General features: G+C 51.9%; 1 protein-coding gene and 1 long non-coding RNA gene across 4 annotated transcripts in view; one reads left to right on the top strand and one right to left on the bottom strand.

Annotated features, from left to right (window-relative positions):
* The window catches only part of GPR68 (G protein-coupled receptor 68), a 31,716-nt gene that overhangs the window by 11,190 nt on the left and 6,051 nt on the right, over positions 1 to 14,475 (bottom strand). The window contains exon 1 of one of the 3 annotated variants that reach the window (XM_058429749.1): positions 9,977 to 10,103. The exons of 1 other annotated variant lie outside the window; for it this stretch is intronic. The gene's annotated coding sequence lies outside the window, so the exon portion shown is untranslated. Of the gene's footprint in view, positions 1 to 892; positions 981 to 9,976; positions 10,104 to 14,475 lie in introns of those variants that run through there. One more of the 3 variants, XM_032180311.2, reaches the window with a different exon arrangement.
* On the top strand, positions 989 to 7,919 carry LOC116485065 (uncharacterized). The gene is made up of 3 exons (XR_004252735.2): positions 989 to 1,095; positions 4,094 to 4,264; positions 7,395 to 7,919. It is a non-coding gene; the product is annotated as an uncharacterized LOC116485065 (long non-coding RNA).

The raw sequence follows: 14,475 nt of genomic DNA, 5'->3' as shown, positions 1-14,475 counted from the left end.
AAAATAACACTTTATTACCCAGCTAAGAAATTGAGAAAAACTATAGAGTGACTCAATGCCTGAAAGCAAATCTTTAGCAAATGCAAATCAGCATAGAGGCCTCTAAGGACTTTAATGACCAAGAGAAATTAAGCTCCCAACAGGAAGGAAAGGCCTCCCTGACTAAGCTAGGAGTCTCTTGTATGTCCCAAGTCAGAAGGCGGAGGTGCCTAAATGCTGGATTCCAGCTGGCACATAAATAGTGATCTAACTCGCCCCCCCTTTCGTGCGGCACACACCGGCACGCACACAGACAGTTACTCATGGTGCCAGGGCTGCTCACGGAACCCCAAACCCACAAGAGCTGGGGAGTTTCCCCAGGACCCAGCTTCCTTTTCCTTCAGCTGGCCAAACCTCTGCATGCTTTAAGCAAGGCTGTTTCGTTTTCTGAAAGTGCTTTATTTTTCCTTCTGAGGAGAGGGGAAAAATCAGGATGCATTTTTCCTTAGTCCCAATTTTCCCCCCAGATTGCCTCACTCCAGCAACAGCGTGGACCATAGCATCTCACTTCTAGAACCCTTGTCACTGTTTCAAAGGTCAGTCCCATCTGGGCTCACAAAGTCCCTGCGAGTCAGGTGGGCTGGCATTGCTAAGCCATTTCTCAGAACCTGAAGCCCAAAGAAGCTAGCAGGGAGGCTCAAACTCACACAGTCAGTTGGGGTGGATCTGAATCCAGAACCCACGTGTCTAGGCACCAACTTGCTGCCTTTGAGCTTTTTGGATCACAAGCAATAGCAAGAAATATACCTGACATCGCGACCCAGAACACACAGACACACACACACACACACATACACACACACACACACACACATCTGTACAAAGCAACAAACTTCCCCGAAGCAATACTTACCCTATTTCTTGCCATGCACTCTGATCATTTCTATTCTATTTCAATCTTTTAAATGCAGGTCATGAGCTACGAAGTTGATTTACTGACCCATGAATGGGTCACAACCCGCAGTTTGGAAACAGCTGGATGGACCCCCACCTGTGCTTTCCAGCTTCTCCTAGAGCCTCAGGGCCCCAGGAAGGCAGTGTGGTCTCTGCAGCCAGGTGAGGAGCAGGCAGCTGCTGAAATCAGATGGAGGGAGTCCTCGGAGGGGGGAGTCTGAAACGAGTCCTCTCTGACTCTGCCTGCCCCAGCTGGGCTCTGCCCTCAAACCTCAAACAGCTGGGCTTCCTGCAGACGCTCTGCAGGAACCTGGGCACCCTTGCAGCCACGACCCCAGCTCTCCCTCCAGCGACTTCCCGCAGCCTGAACCTCCCAGCTCCGGCTAGAAAATCCCCAGCTGGAGGCTGCCCATTCCCGAGCTGAGGCAGAATCATGTGAACTCCAATCTGGTGTCAGGCTGGGCGGTTGCCGAGGAACCACTCGCCAGCCAGAGGCTGAGGGCGGCGGAATGGCTCTCTCCACGCATCCTCCTCTGCTCTCCATGCAACCCAGAGTCAGTGAGCAGCCTCAGCGGGAATGTGAAAGCCTGAGCTAGTGTCGGGTGCCCTCAGGACTGTGGTGGGGGGATACAGGAGGAGGGGGTGGGCTAATTCTAGCCACCTTTCAGCACCTACAGGATACCAGGATCCAGGCAAGGGCGGGGGAAGCTGCCAACATCTGGGTCACTGGGGCTCAACCCTGGCCACATGCATGAGAACATACCTGGGAGCCTACAAAAAAAATACCAATGCCCGGGCCCCACCCAGGGCTGGTTAAATCATGCTTCTTGGAAGTGAGGTGCCAGCATCATCAATGGCTTTAAAGCTCCCTGGGCTGTTCTAAAGTGCAGTGAACGTGGGCAACCATGGATGTGGTGAAGCAGGTAGGATCCTGTTTGGCAGAGCAACAGAGTGAAGGCAGTGGAGCTAAGGCTCTGGGCATGAGTAAGGATAGGGTGGGCATCAATGTTTTCAACTGTGTCGGTCCCCAGAGCAGGAACCAAGCCCAGGGCTCTGGCCCCGGGGGCCCTTCTGGCTCTCAGGAGCACTTACTAAACTCCCTCCCTCACACACATAACACGGAGGATGGAAAGGCCCAGCATTTTGGCGTAACCATCTCCCTCCAAGGCAGACTCCTTGGAAGCAGATTATAAGCTACATTGCCAGAGCCAGGAAGCCAACAGACACGGTGCATGGGGCCACTGGGGGCGTGAGTCCTTCCTGCTGGAAGCGGCCAGAGCCCTGTGCTTGGTCCCTGCTCTGGGGACCAACACAGTTTAAAACATTGATGCCCATCCTATTCATGCCAAGAGCCTTGGCTCCACTGCCCTCACTCTGCTGGTAGGGGGGTCTACGGAAATCCCCTTCAGTGGGGCCTGGGCCCTCCAAGCAAATGCTACCACATAGCAGGCCTTTCAAAAACTATTTCCGGCCAGGTGCAGTGGCTCACACCTGGAATCCTAGCACTTTGGGAAGCCGAGGCGGGTGGATCACCTGAGGTCAGGAGTTGGAGACCAGCCTGGTCAACACGGCGAAACCCCATCTCTATTAAAAATACAAAAATTTGCTGGGGGTGGTGGCGCATGCCTATAATCCCAGCTACTCAGGAAGCTGAGGCAGGAGAATCACTTGAACCTGGGAGGCAGAGGTTGCAGCGAGCCGAGATCATGCCATTGCACTCCAGACTGGGCGACAAAAGTGAAACTCGGTCTCAAAAAAAAAAAAAAAGTTTCCTATGTCAGTTGCTTCTTGCAGGCCTTATGTTACAAGCAAAGGCTTCAACTTGTTGTGGTGCAGTAGTGCGCATTTAGACACGTGCTATTTCTGAGTTGTGGAAGTGTGGCTGGCTTTCCCTGATGTCATATAGGAGGACGCAGGGTTAGGGGCACAGAACTGACTTAGCAGTGACTGCCTGGCTTACCCCTAGGACACAACCTGCCAGAGAGAGCACCTTTGGCCCTCTACGTGGTGGCCTGGCCTAACAGGGTGTGCACACACAGTCCGTCTACACCATCATTGTCTATACCTGCAGGAACCACTAATGGCATGGTGTCCCCTCCCGCCTCCAGCCCTGCCAGGGGCTGACAAGCTGCCCCAGCCCCTCTGCTGGCAGCACGTGCCCTACTGCACCTGGAGTAAGGACCATGCCTTTGGGATGAAGAAGGAGGGGTGAAACTTTCTTTGGTTTTACTCCAATTGGCTGAGCCCAGGTCTTTGTGAAATGCTAGCTCAGTAAGAGAAAAAAGAGCCCATGCTCTCATGTGCTTGGCCCTCGAGGGGTTAGAAAACAGCCTGGAGTGGCTCGGTACCAAAAGCTGCCTTTACCACTTCCTGAGCATTTGCTTTGCACCAGGTGCTGTGCTAAGCACCTTCCCCATCCTTTGTTTAATCCTTATATCAACTCTGTGTGGCAGGGATTATCCTGTTGCCCAGGCTGGAGTGCTGTGGTACCACCCCGGCTCACCGCAACCTCCGCCTCCTGGGTTCAAGCAATTTTCCTGCCTTAGCCTCCCAAGTAGCTGGGACTACAGGCATGCGCCACCACACCAGGCTAATTTTTTTTTTTTTTTTACATTCGCTCTTGTTGCCCAGTCTGGAGTGCAATGGCGTGATCTCGGCTCACGGCAACCTCCACCTCCCGGGTTCAAGCGATTCTCTTGCTTCAGCCTCCTGAGTAGCTGGGATTACAGGCATGTGTCACTATGCCTGGCTAATTTTGTATTTTTAGTAGAGATGAGGTTTCTCCATGTTGGTCAGGCTGGTCTTGAACTCCCGACCTCAGGCGATCCACCCACCTTGGCCTCCCAAAGTGCTGAGATTACAGGCGTGAGCCACCGCGACTGGCCCTAACTTTTGTATTTTTAGTAGCAATGGGGTTTTGCCATGTTGGCCAGGCTGGTCTTGAACTACTGGCCTCAAGTGATTCACCTATCTTGGCTTCCCAGAGTACTGAGATTACAGGCGTGAGCCACCGTGCCTGGCCGAGACAACATTGATTTCTTATCTTGCAGTTTTGGAGGTCAAAAGCATGATGTCGATCTTACTGGCTAAAATCAAAACTGCAGGCTGCAGGGCCGCATTCTTTCTCGAGGCTCTAAAATCCATTTCCTTGTCTTTCCAGCTTCTAGAGACTTCTAGCATACCTTGGCTTGTGGCATCTTCCACCTTCAAAGCCTACAGTAGTCAAGTGAGTCCTTCTCACATTACATCTCCTCTTCTGACTCTCACGTTTCCTCTTCCACTTTGAAGGGTCCTTCCTTGTGGCAATGCTGGATCATCTCCTTACTTTAAGGTCAGCTGATTAGGAGTCTTAATTCCACCTGCTGCCTTAATCCCCCTTTGCCATGTAAGGTAACGCAGTTGCAGGTTCTGGGGATTAGGAACTGGACCTCTTTAGGGAGGGCATTATTCTGCCTCCCACACCCACCATGTGATACTTACTTAAAACCCTGTATAGTGCTGGCTGGGTGAGGTGACTCATGCCTATAATCCCAGTGCTTTCGGAGGCTGAGATGGGCAGATTGCTTGAACTCAGGGGTTTGAGACCAACCTGGGCAACATGGTGAAACCTCGTCTCTACAAAAAATACAAAAAATTGGTGGGTGCAGTGGCATGTGCCTGTAGTCCCAGCTACTCAGGAGGCTGAGGCTGGGGAATTGCTTGAGCCCAGAAGGCGAAGGTTGCAGTGAGCCGAGATAACGCTTGGGCGACTAGGGTGAAACCATGTCTCAAGCAAAACAAAACAAAACAAAAACCCTGTACAGCGCTGCTTCTCGAATGTTAGTGTACATGTGTTATACATCTCCCAGGAATCTTGTTAGTGTAGCTTTTGGTTCAGTTCAGTAGGTCTGGGGTAGGGCCCGAGATTCTCCCCCTTTTTTTTTTTTTTGAGTTTCACTCTGTCGCCCACGCTGGAGCGCAGTCACTGCAAGCTCCGCCTCCTGGGTTCACGCCATTCTCCTGCCTCAGCCTCCTGAGCAGCTGGGACTACAGGCGCCCGCCACCGCGCCCAGCTAATTTTTTGTATTTTTAGTAGAGACGGGGTTTCACCGTGTTAGCCAGGATGGTCTCGATCTCCTGACCTCGTGATCCACCCTCCTCTGCCTCCCAAAGTGCTGGGATTACAGGCGTGAGCCACCACACTTGGCCTGATTCTGCCCTTCTAACATGAACTGAGGACCACCTTTATCTCTTGTATCCCCATGGCAATTGCTATAATGCTGCACAAGTGTTTGGACTAAATAAATACCTGATAATGGAAAGGGCCGGGCATGGTGGCTCACACCTGTAATGCCAGCACTTTGGGAGGCCAAGGCAGGAGGATCGATTGCTTGAAGCCAGGAGTTTGAGACCAGCCTGGGCGAAAAAGTGAGACTCTGTCTGTAAAAAATTTAAAATATTAGCTGGTTGTAGTGGCCCGCACCTGTAGTCCCAGCTAGTTGGGAGGCCAAGGTGGGAGGATCCCTTGAGCCTGAAAGTTTGAGGCAGTAGTGTCCAGCCTGGGCAACAGAGAAAGGCCCAAAGGAAGGAAGGGAGGAAGGGAGGTAGGGGAGGGGAAGGGAGGGGAGGGGAAGGGAGGGGAGGGGAAGAAGGAAGGAAGGAAAGAAGGAAGAGAAAAGGAGGGAGGGAAGGAAGGAAGGAAAAGTTGAGCTCTGAGTGTTTTTATCACTGTGGTACAAGGGAGCTGGGACAAGGGCTCCTCACACATGCTTCACACAGAAAGAAGGTGGCCTGAGGTTCTAAATGACAAACGGGTGCTGAGCAAGGGGATGCAGGGTAGGTGCTCACCTGCTTTGAGCTCCCAGTATATGCAAGGCATTGAGCTTTCCATAGGCTGCCTTGATGCCTCACAGCAACCCGCCAGGTAAATATCATCCCAGCTTTATCACTGAAAGCTCAGGGCTACCCAAGACCAAGGGTCACACAGCTGGCAAGCAAGCAGCAGTGCTGGGATTCAATTCAAGGTCTGAATTCACTGTGTTTTCATTTTTAATTAATTAATTAATTTTTAGAGACAGGGTCCCTGTTCTATCACCCAGGCTGGAGTGTAATGTTGTGATCATAGCTCACTACAGCCTCGAAAATCTGGGTTCAAGCAATCCTCCCACCTCAGCCTCCCCAGTAGCTGGGACTCAGGTATGGGCCATCACGCCCAGCTCATTGTATTTAAAAAAAAAAATTTAGTATATGCAAGGGATTGGTTCCATCATTGTATTTATTTATTTTTATTTTTATTTATTTATTTTGAAACAAGTCTTCCTCTGTTGCCCAGGCTGGAGTGCAGTGGCACAATCTTAGCTCACTGCAACCTCCACCTCCCGAGTTCAAGCGATTCTTGTGCCTCAGCCTCCCAAGGAGCTGGGATTACAGGTGCATGCCACCACGCCTGGCTGATTTTTGTATTTTTAGTAGAGACAAGGTCTCACCATGTGGCTTATGCTGGTCTCAAATTTCTGAGCTCAGGCCATCTGCCCACCTTGGCCTCCCAAAGTGCTGGGATTATAGGCATGAGCCACCGCACCTGGTCCATCATTGTATTTTAATATTTACCAATGTAATGCATGGAAATATGTATGACTGTTGGTTAATGCCTATCTTCCCCTTTACACAGGAAGCTGCCTGGGGAAGGAGGAGCTGGGTCTATTTTATTCTTTGCTAGGGACTGTGCACACCAAAAACATGCTGAATATTTGGGTGAATAAATGAATCTAAATTCCACTTCTTCCTGTAGCCTGCTGGGAAGGCCAGCGTGGCTAAAATTGAAATCAGAAACTAACAGTCTGGGGGAAACAGTTAGGATATAGGATGAGACAACAAGAAGAGGGTTGGTTTGGACTCTCAGGGTGTGAGTGGGTGGCCTTGCATGGAAGTGCATTTCCACAAAAGCCTGGTGCTGAACCGGGGACTTCCAGCCAGGAGAGTCTGTGGTCTGAGAAGGTCTGAGCTGCCTGGGGCATCTCTCCTGTCTGCAGCCGCAGCACAGACCACAGACCTGGAGGTTGCCATGGCAACCCCTGGGGCCTATAGCCCCCACTGCCTGCAGAGTGCTCCAGCCCATCAATTAATAACCTAATAATGTATGACAACAGTCACTCCAAACACACAGGAAGCAGCCCTCTTGAAAAACAAACAGACTTCTCCAGCAACTTGAGAGCTTCAAATATGCTCATTACACTCAACCCCGGGACACCTGCTCAAATCTATTTTCTTGAATCCAAATTGCTCTCTCGTTGGCTTCTCCCTCTTGTTTTGAAGGCCCAGGGTTGACAAAGCTGGGGACTAAAGCCTCAGAGGTTTCAGGGACAATGATGCTAGAGAGGCCACTGGGTAGGATGCTTGCTCCCTCAGCCCTGTGTCAGGCCCAGAGATACTGATTCTGGCCAAAATGGACTGTGATAAGGCCCATGTCTGTGTCTCTGCAGGTCCTCTCCTGGGAGAAACACTTCAACTTTTGCAAAAGATTCATTAATTCATCACCATGGCACCCAGGAAAAAAAAATGCAAAAGAGAAGACTCAGGTTGTGGCCGACCCAAGGTGTCTGCAAACTGAGATTTTCCTTGTTGAGAGGTGGGAGTCTAAGTCCCCTCCCTTGAACCTAGGCAGGCCCTCTGACTGCCTGACCAACAGAAAGAGCATGGAAGCAACACTGTACCAGTTTTTGAGGCTAAGCCTGAAGAGACTGGCAGTTCCCACTTTCTGTCTTCTGGGAATAATTGTTCTTGAAACCTAAGTGCTATGCTGTGAGGAAGCCAAGCAGCCTCGTTGACAGGCCCACATTGAGTGGAACCAAACCCTGGCCAGCAGCCCCTGCTGCGCCCCTAGCTGACAGCTAGGTTCGACTTGTCTTGCATACCAGTATGTCATCTTGGATGAGGATCCCCCAGCCCCAGTAGGGCCATCTCAGCTGATGCTCCAAGGAGCAGAGATGAGCCATCCCCACCAAGCCCTGCCCCAATCACAGATTTGTGAGCAAAATAAATACGTTATTTTAAGCTAATATCTTCACTGTCTCTTTTCCTTCCTTCCTTCCTTCCTTCCTTCCTTTTTTTTTTTTCAAGACGGAGTCTTGCTCTGTTACCCAGGCTGGAGTGCAGTGGCGCGATCTCTGCTCACCGCAAGCTCCGCCTCCCGGGTTCACGCCATTCTCCTGCCTCAGCCTCCCGAGTAGCTGGGACTACAGGTGCCCGCCACCACGCCTGGCTAATTTTTGTATTTTTAGTAGAGACGGGATTTCATCGTGTTAGCCAGGATGGTCTCGATCTCCTGACCTCGTGATTCGCCCGCCTCAGCCTCCCAAAGTGCTGGGATTATACATGTGAGCCACTGTGCCCGGTCTAAGTTAATATCTTTAAATGTGGTTTGTTATGCAGCAATAGATAACAGGAACATAAATTATTTGTCCCCCCCAAATCACTTGAAGGCCTATCATGTGCTGGATTCATTCACATAATTATTTGATTTCAATTTTTATAACAATTCCTTGAGGTGTAGGTATTATCATCTCCACTTTCCTTATGAGATACTAAGACTCAAAAAGTTAAAATATCTTATTTGAGGCCAACCAGCTAGGAAAGATGAAACAGGAATTCTGATGCTAAAGCTCATTCCTCTACCACCGTCATCATTATCCTCATCGTGGCTGGTGCCAAGTGCTCCTCCTTCCCTCTGGGGTCTTCAGTCACCAGCCCCTCTTTGGGTCCACCCACTGAAGTCCACCAACCTCTGGACACCTCCACACTTTGCATTTGCTGCCTTGAACCTGTTTTCCACTTTGTTTCCTGTTAGCTGAGTCTTCTCTTCCGACAGTGTGCACCTTACCCAGAAGCATGTGGTATGATAGTAATAATAAGAGTGGGCGGAGCTGACATTCAGAGGGCACTGCAAGGCTTTTAAGGTCGGATTTCACCTGTGCAATCCCGTAACCGCCCTACTATGTTGCCCATTTCACAGGAAACTTGGAGGCTTAGAAAGAGACAACATGGGCTGGGTGTCGTGGCTCATGCCTGTAATCCCAGCACTTTGCGAGGCCGAGGCGGGTGGATCACTTGAGGTCTGAAGTTTGAGACCAGCCTGACCAACATGGTGAAATCCCGTCTCTACTAAAAATACAAAAATTAGCCGTGGGCGCCTGTAGTCCCAGTTACTTGGGAGGCTGAGTCAGGGGAATCGCTTGAACCCAGGAGGTCGAGGTTGCAATGAGCCAAGATTGCACCACTGCTCTCCAGCCTGGGCGACAAAGCAAGACTCCATCTCAAACAACAACAAAAAAGCGACCTGCCCAAGGTAATAGCTCTAAAATATGGAAGAGCTGGGATTGGACTTAGACTATCTGGTTCTGGAACTGGGCTGGCAATTGAAAATACCCCAGTCATACAGTCCACAGCATCCTCACTGTCCAGCCCCACTTCCACTGTTGAGCTCAGGAATTTGTTTCCCTCCTTCCTTTTGGAAGCTATCCTGTGTGTGCAGGTGGGGACACAGGAGAGTAAAGCCAAACGTAACTATAGCATCTCAGATTTGCAGACTCTCAAACCAGCCTCACACCTCAGTGAGGTGACAATAGCTAATATTTTTATCTCAGTTTTACAGAGGCCCAGCCACAGCAAGTGACCTGCCCAAAGCTACACAGCCTCTGGCTCCAAGGCAGGGCTCTCTCCCCTGCCTGTGCCCTCTCGCCACCGCTGCCCCTGTTCTCCAGCTGGAGAACCACCCAGAGGACCACCTGGACCCTGCTGCCTCCGTTGGGCCATTTGCTTGGCGGAGCAGTTGGGGGGGTGGGGGGCCTGCAACCAGGGACCCCACCTGGCGCTGCCCCTGCCAACCAAGCAGTGAGCCAGCTCTCCCCTCCTCGGTGGCAGGGGGTGCTGTCCCGGTCTCAGGGCTGCCCTGAGGGGCCGCGCAGATCTGGGGGATGTAAAGGCCCAAACCGACTCGGAATGGCCGGTGCGGCCGGGCTCTGGGAAATGAAGGGCTCGCACTTTTTGTGGGGGCGGGAGTAATTACCAGGTGGCCGCGGAGCCAGCCGAGGGGGTGGCTGCTAACCCGGGCGGCGACCGCAGGCGGAGACGCCCCGCCCGGGAGAGCGACAGGGCCGCGCCGGCGCTAGCGGACAGACACCCGCGGTCCCGGCCTCGGCCGCGTCTCCCGCCCCCGCCACGCCCCGGCGGCCTCCCTCGGGGCGCGCCCCCGCCTCGCACGCGCACGCGCCTGCACACGCACTGGCCCGCCCGGTTCCCGCGCGCTCGCGAGGCCGCTCCGGGGGAGGTGCCGAGACCCGGCCTTGGCCCGCGCGCGGTTTCCGGGGTCCGGCGCGCCGGGGACCCACAGGCAAGGAGAGAAAGGGGTTGGCTCGCGGGGACACCTACCTGCTCGTCGCGGGGCTGTGGCGCCGGCCACCGTTACCCCGCGCCCCTCCTCTTGCCTGCGCGCACGCAGACGGCGGGGTGGCCTGGGGAGGTCTTCAGGTCCCTTCCTGGGAACTCAGGGCCAAGTTGTGCTCCGATTCCACGCCCCGCCCCCCCCCACGTCGGGCACACGCAGCCCTGAGTGAGGGGTCCATGCCCTGCCTTTCACCCTGACCACAGCCCCTAGGCTCGGCGCCTGCCGGGAAGGGCCGCAATGGCTCAGGGACCCCTGCCCCCACTACCATCCTGCCCTGGGGGACAGGCTCTAGAACACTGCGTGGGGCTCAGAGTGGGCCTGGCTGTAAAAGGACAAGGGTCCTTCTCCAGCCGCGTCCACTCCCGGGTGCCCTGGCTATCAGCAGCCTCTCACCACAACCCCAGGGTGAGAAGCCCAGAAAACAGTCCAGGAGTAGCCTTTCTGTCCTTTTCCATGTCCGTGTGCCCAGCACGGGCACATCAGTAGCCACGCAATTAATGAAGTGCGGTGTTGCAGCTCTGGGCCTCTCTGCACCTGCCCTGACCTCAGCTTAGGTTTGCAGCCTCCTGGGTCACTGCCCGGTGCTCCCCAGAGCCGGAGCCTGTCTGCCGCAGGGATGGCTTAGACGACCTCCTACTGACCTTCCTGATAATTCAAGGAGGCCTTAGTCCCCTCGACCCCACATGCTCACAGATAATGGTAATAATAGTCCCAGCCCGCATCTATTGAGCACTGCTGTGTGCCGGGTACCGTTGTAAGTACTTAATTGCATTAACTCATTTGATGTTCAGGGCTCTATGATGTAGATAGTGTTGTTATTCCCGTCTTATACATGGGGGAATGAGGCACAGAGAGGGCAAACAACCTGCCCAAGGTCACACAGGTGGTACGTAGAGGTATCGGGATTCAAATCCAGGCAGTTGGGTACAGAAGCCCTCCTCCTACCCACATCCTGTCCCAAGCCACTCTTGGCTGTTTCCTTCTGCTCTTTCACAATTGCATACCTTGGCTCCTGTGGCCCTCCCCACTCCAGAGACCTCCTGTTTCCCATCTCCTGAACTCCTGCCCCTGTCTTAAGACCCCAAATCTCTTCCCCTAGGGAGCATTCTTGGTTGCCTCAGGTAATGTGTGCTGAACCCCGCTGTGTGCCCTTAGCCCCTTTCCCAGCATTGCACTGCCGCTGGGGTCGCTGGCACACAGCTGTCTCTCTACAGGGCCCTTGCTCTCAGCCCAGTTATCCTGCTCAAAGCAGGGTGCCCCCATTCCTATTTGTGAAACGTATGTCTGGAACTGTCACTGCAAGAGTCTGCAGAAGGTTAGGCAGTTGTCAGGACAGACGGTTGCAGGTTAGGGACGAAGGGTGATTGGAACTGCGGGCAGGGGAGGTAGAAGGAGAGAGAGAGCAAACATCTCACCTTCTGCTAACCCCTCTGGGTGGCTCAGCACTCCACACAGTGTGACTTAGCCTCTAGGTGAGTCTCCAGAAGGATGGACAGTGGGTAAGAGGATGGAAGGTACCCTGGCAGGGGAAGGCCGGGGAGCAGGAGGAGGCAGAGAGAGGCACAGGGAGTGTGGAGGTAGGGGCATTTGCTTTTCCCACTGGACACTACCCCAGCAACATCCCAGCAGGCTAAGAGGCTGGATAAGCCTCCTCCGCTGGTCTTCATTTTGAAATTCCTCCTTAGAAAGTCCTCACAAATGGAATTTTCTGAGTTGACTATTTATGCCATAAAAATTCACATCTGCTTTCTAAAAGTTGCCAAACCCAATGTAGTTGTGAAGAGTTTGGCTTTGAAAGCCAGAGTGTCGGCATTTGAATCCCAGTTGTACTACGCGCTAGTAGGGTGACCCTGGACGAGTCTTTTAACCTCTCTGTGCTCATTTTCTCATCTGTGAAATGGAGACACATCTTCAGATGAGGGCTAAGATGATTACATGAGTTAAACCAAGTAAAACCCTTAGCTCAATGCCCAGCACACATGAGGGTTCAATAGATGTTAGCTGTTATCACTGTCATTGGACATTCCAAATATCCTCTTATTTGCAGCTCTTATTATTTATTTATTTATTTATTTGTTTATTTATTTATTTATTTATTTATTTATTTTTGAAACAGGGTCTCACTTTGTCGTCCCCCAGAGTACAGTGGAGTACAGTGGCGGCTCACTGCAGGCTCAATCGCTCTAACCTTGTAAATACTTCCTGTGTCCTTAGTGCCTGTGCATGATCTCCTTTCATCCCCAAAACAAGTAGTTTTATTCTCTCCATTTCACAGATCAGGAAACTGAGGTTTCATAAATTGCCTGAGGCCACTCAATTCCCAAGTGACTGAGCCAGGACTTGACAGGAGTTCTGACTCTGAAGCTGTTTCTTCCAATGATTCTGTTCTGCTTCGTCTTATCTCTCTAGGAAAGAGGTGGGCTGTTTTAAAGCTCATTGTCAGTTGCCAGATCGAGGACTCTGACTGTCAGGAGCACAGAGCATGCCCTGTAGAAAATGTATTACAGAATGAATCCCGCCAGGGCTACCACACTGCACAGCCTCAAGGGTGCCGTGCATGCTGTAACCTATCAGTTGGTGGTCCCTGGAGTTGGCACAGTGTGCCAGGACTTGGTGGCCCTGTCTCCTGCCTCTCTTTTTCTTTTCTTTTGTTGAGACAGAGTCTCCCTCTGTCACCCAGCCTGGAGTGCAGTAGCACGATCCCGGCTCACTGCAACCTCGGCCCCCTGGGTTCAAGCAGTGTTCATGCCTCAGCCTCCTAAGTAGCTGGGATTACAGACGTGTGCCACCACACCCAGCTAATTTTTAGTATTTTTAGTAGAGACGGGGTTTTACCGTGTTGGCCAGGCTGGTCTCAAACTCCTGGCCTCGAGTGATCTGCCTGCTTCAGCCTCCCAAAGGGCTGGGATTACAGGCATGAGCCATTGCGCCCAGCTCTACCTCTCTTTTTCACCCCACATTCTCCGTTTACAGGTGCCTAAACATATCCAGTGCCTTTCACAGTCTCAATGCTGTTAAATTAAAACAAACTCACTTTTTATTCATGCTTCACTTTTTAGAGACAGACAGCATGGCTCTTATTATAGTTACTTAAAGATCTGGAACTGGCCAGTGGAGTCTGAGAAGCTTGGGCCATTGCCAAAATACAGACTTCGGCATTTCTGGCCATGTTTTCCCTAAGAAAATGCTGGAGCTGGAGAACCGTATAGAAATTCATCATACTGCTTGCAAAGTCACTTTTGACTGGATTTTGCTATGTTTCTTGGTGTCAAGATGTCCAGTCCTTGGCAGAGACAGCAGAATTTGTTGTTTTGTAAATAAAACCTGGCTTTACAAGCAACAAAACAGCTCACTAATGGTAAATTAAGCACATACTGTCTTCCAGAACCTTCCTGAGCCTAGAGAATGTAAATTAAGACCTATGCTCTTGAAATGCTGATTGGAAATGCTGCGCTAATAACTATCTGTCTCGCCCACAGAAATTATCTCCCACATTGGGCTGGGTTCCAGAGACATGGTCTGAAATTCACCACCCCCAGTGCCAGTGATGTTTGCAGCCATTTCTTCTTTTCCAGTCACTTGTGGGTTTTTCTTTTTATCTTGGCATCTGTAAAGGCAGAATCTCTACACAGAGCCTGAGGACAGCTCATTCACTGCATTTCCCCAATGTCAAACCCAGTGACACACTGCAGGTGTCCAGAAAATGGCAGCCAAAGGAATGTGTGAAAGAGGCTCCTGCACCAGCAACGCGCTGTGTACTTTCTATCCACCTGTCCAGATCCAGTCTCCATCCCCTACTCTAAGGATGATGTCACCCGGCACCCTGCCTTCCAGCATCTGTTAGATTTGGGTGATAGGAAGCACTAACTGGAGATCAGAGGACGGGAGGAGAGTGAAGACCCGGGAGTATTTATCCACTCTGCCAGGGTCACTTCAGGTTGGCTGCCTCCCTCAGCTGAAGATGTCAGCTCAGCTCCTGTTGGAGTCTCTCTCCTGCACTTGTCTCTCCCTTCCTCTTATAAGCCTAGGGCTAGTAACAGCTCCCAAGGCATGCCAGTCCCACCGTGTGGCACCATCCCTTAGCCCTGTCCACACCTTTGTGTTAAACTCTCATCAATTAC

Source organism: Hylobates moloch, unplaced genomic scaffold, assembly GCF_009828535.3.
Source record: "Hylobates moloch isolate HMO894 unplaced genomic scaffold, HMol_V3 SCAFFOLD_16, whole genome shotgun sequence".
NCBI classification, from domain to species: Eukaryota; Metazoa; Chordata; class Mammalia; order Primates; family Hylobatidae; genus Hylobates; species Hylobates moloch.
The sequence above is the reverse complement of the archived record's forward strand: the minus strand, read 5'-3'. Positions and strand labels throughout refer to the sequence as shown.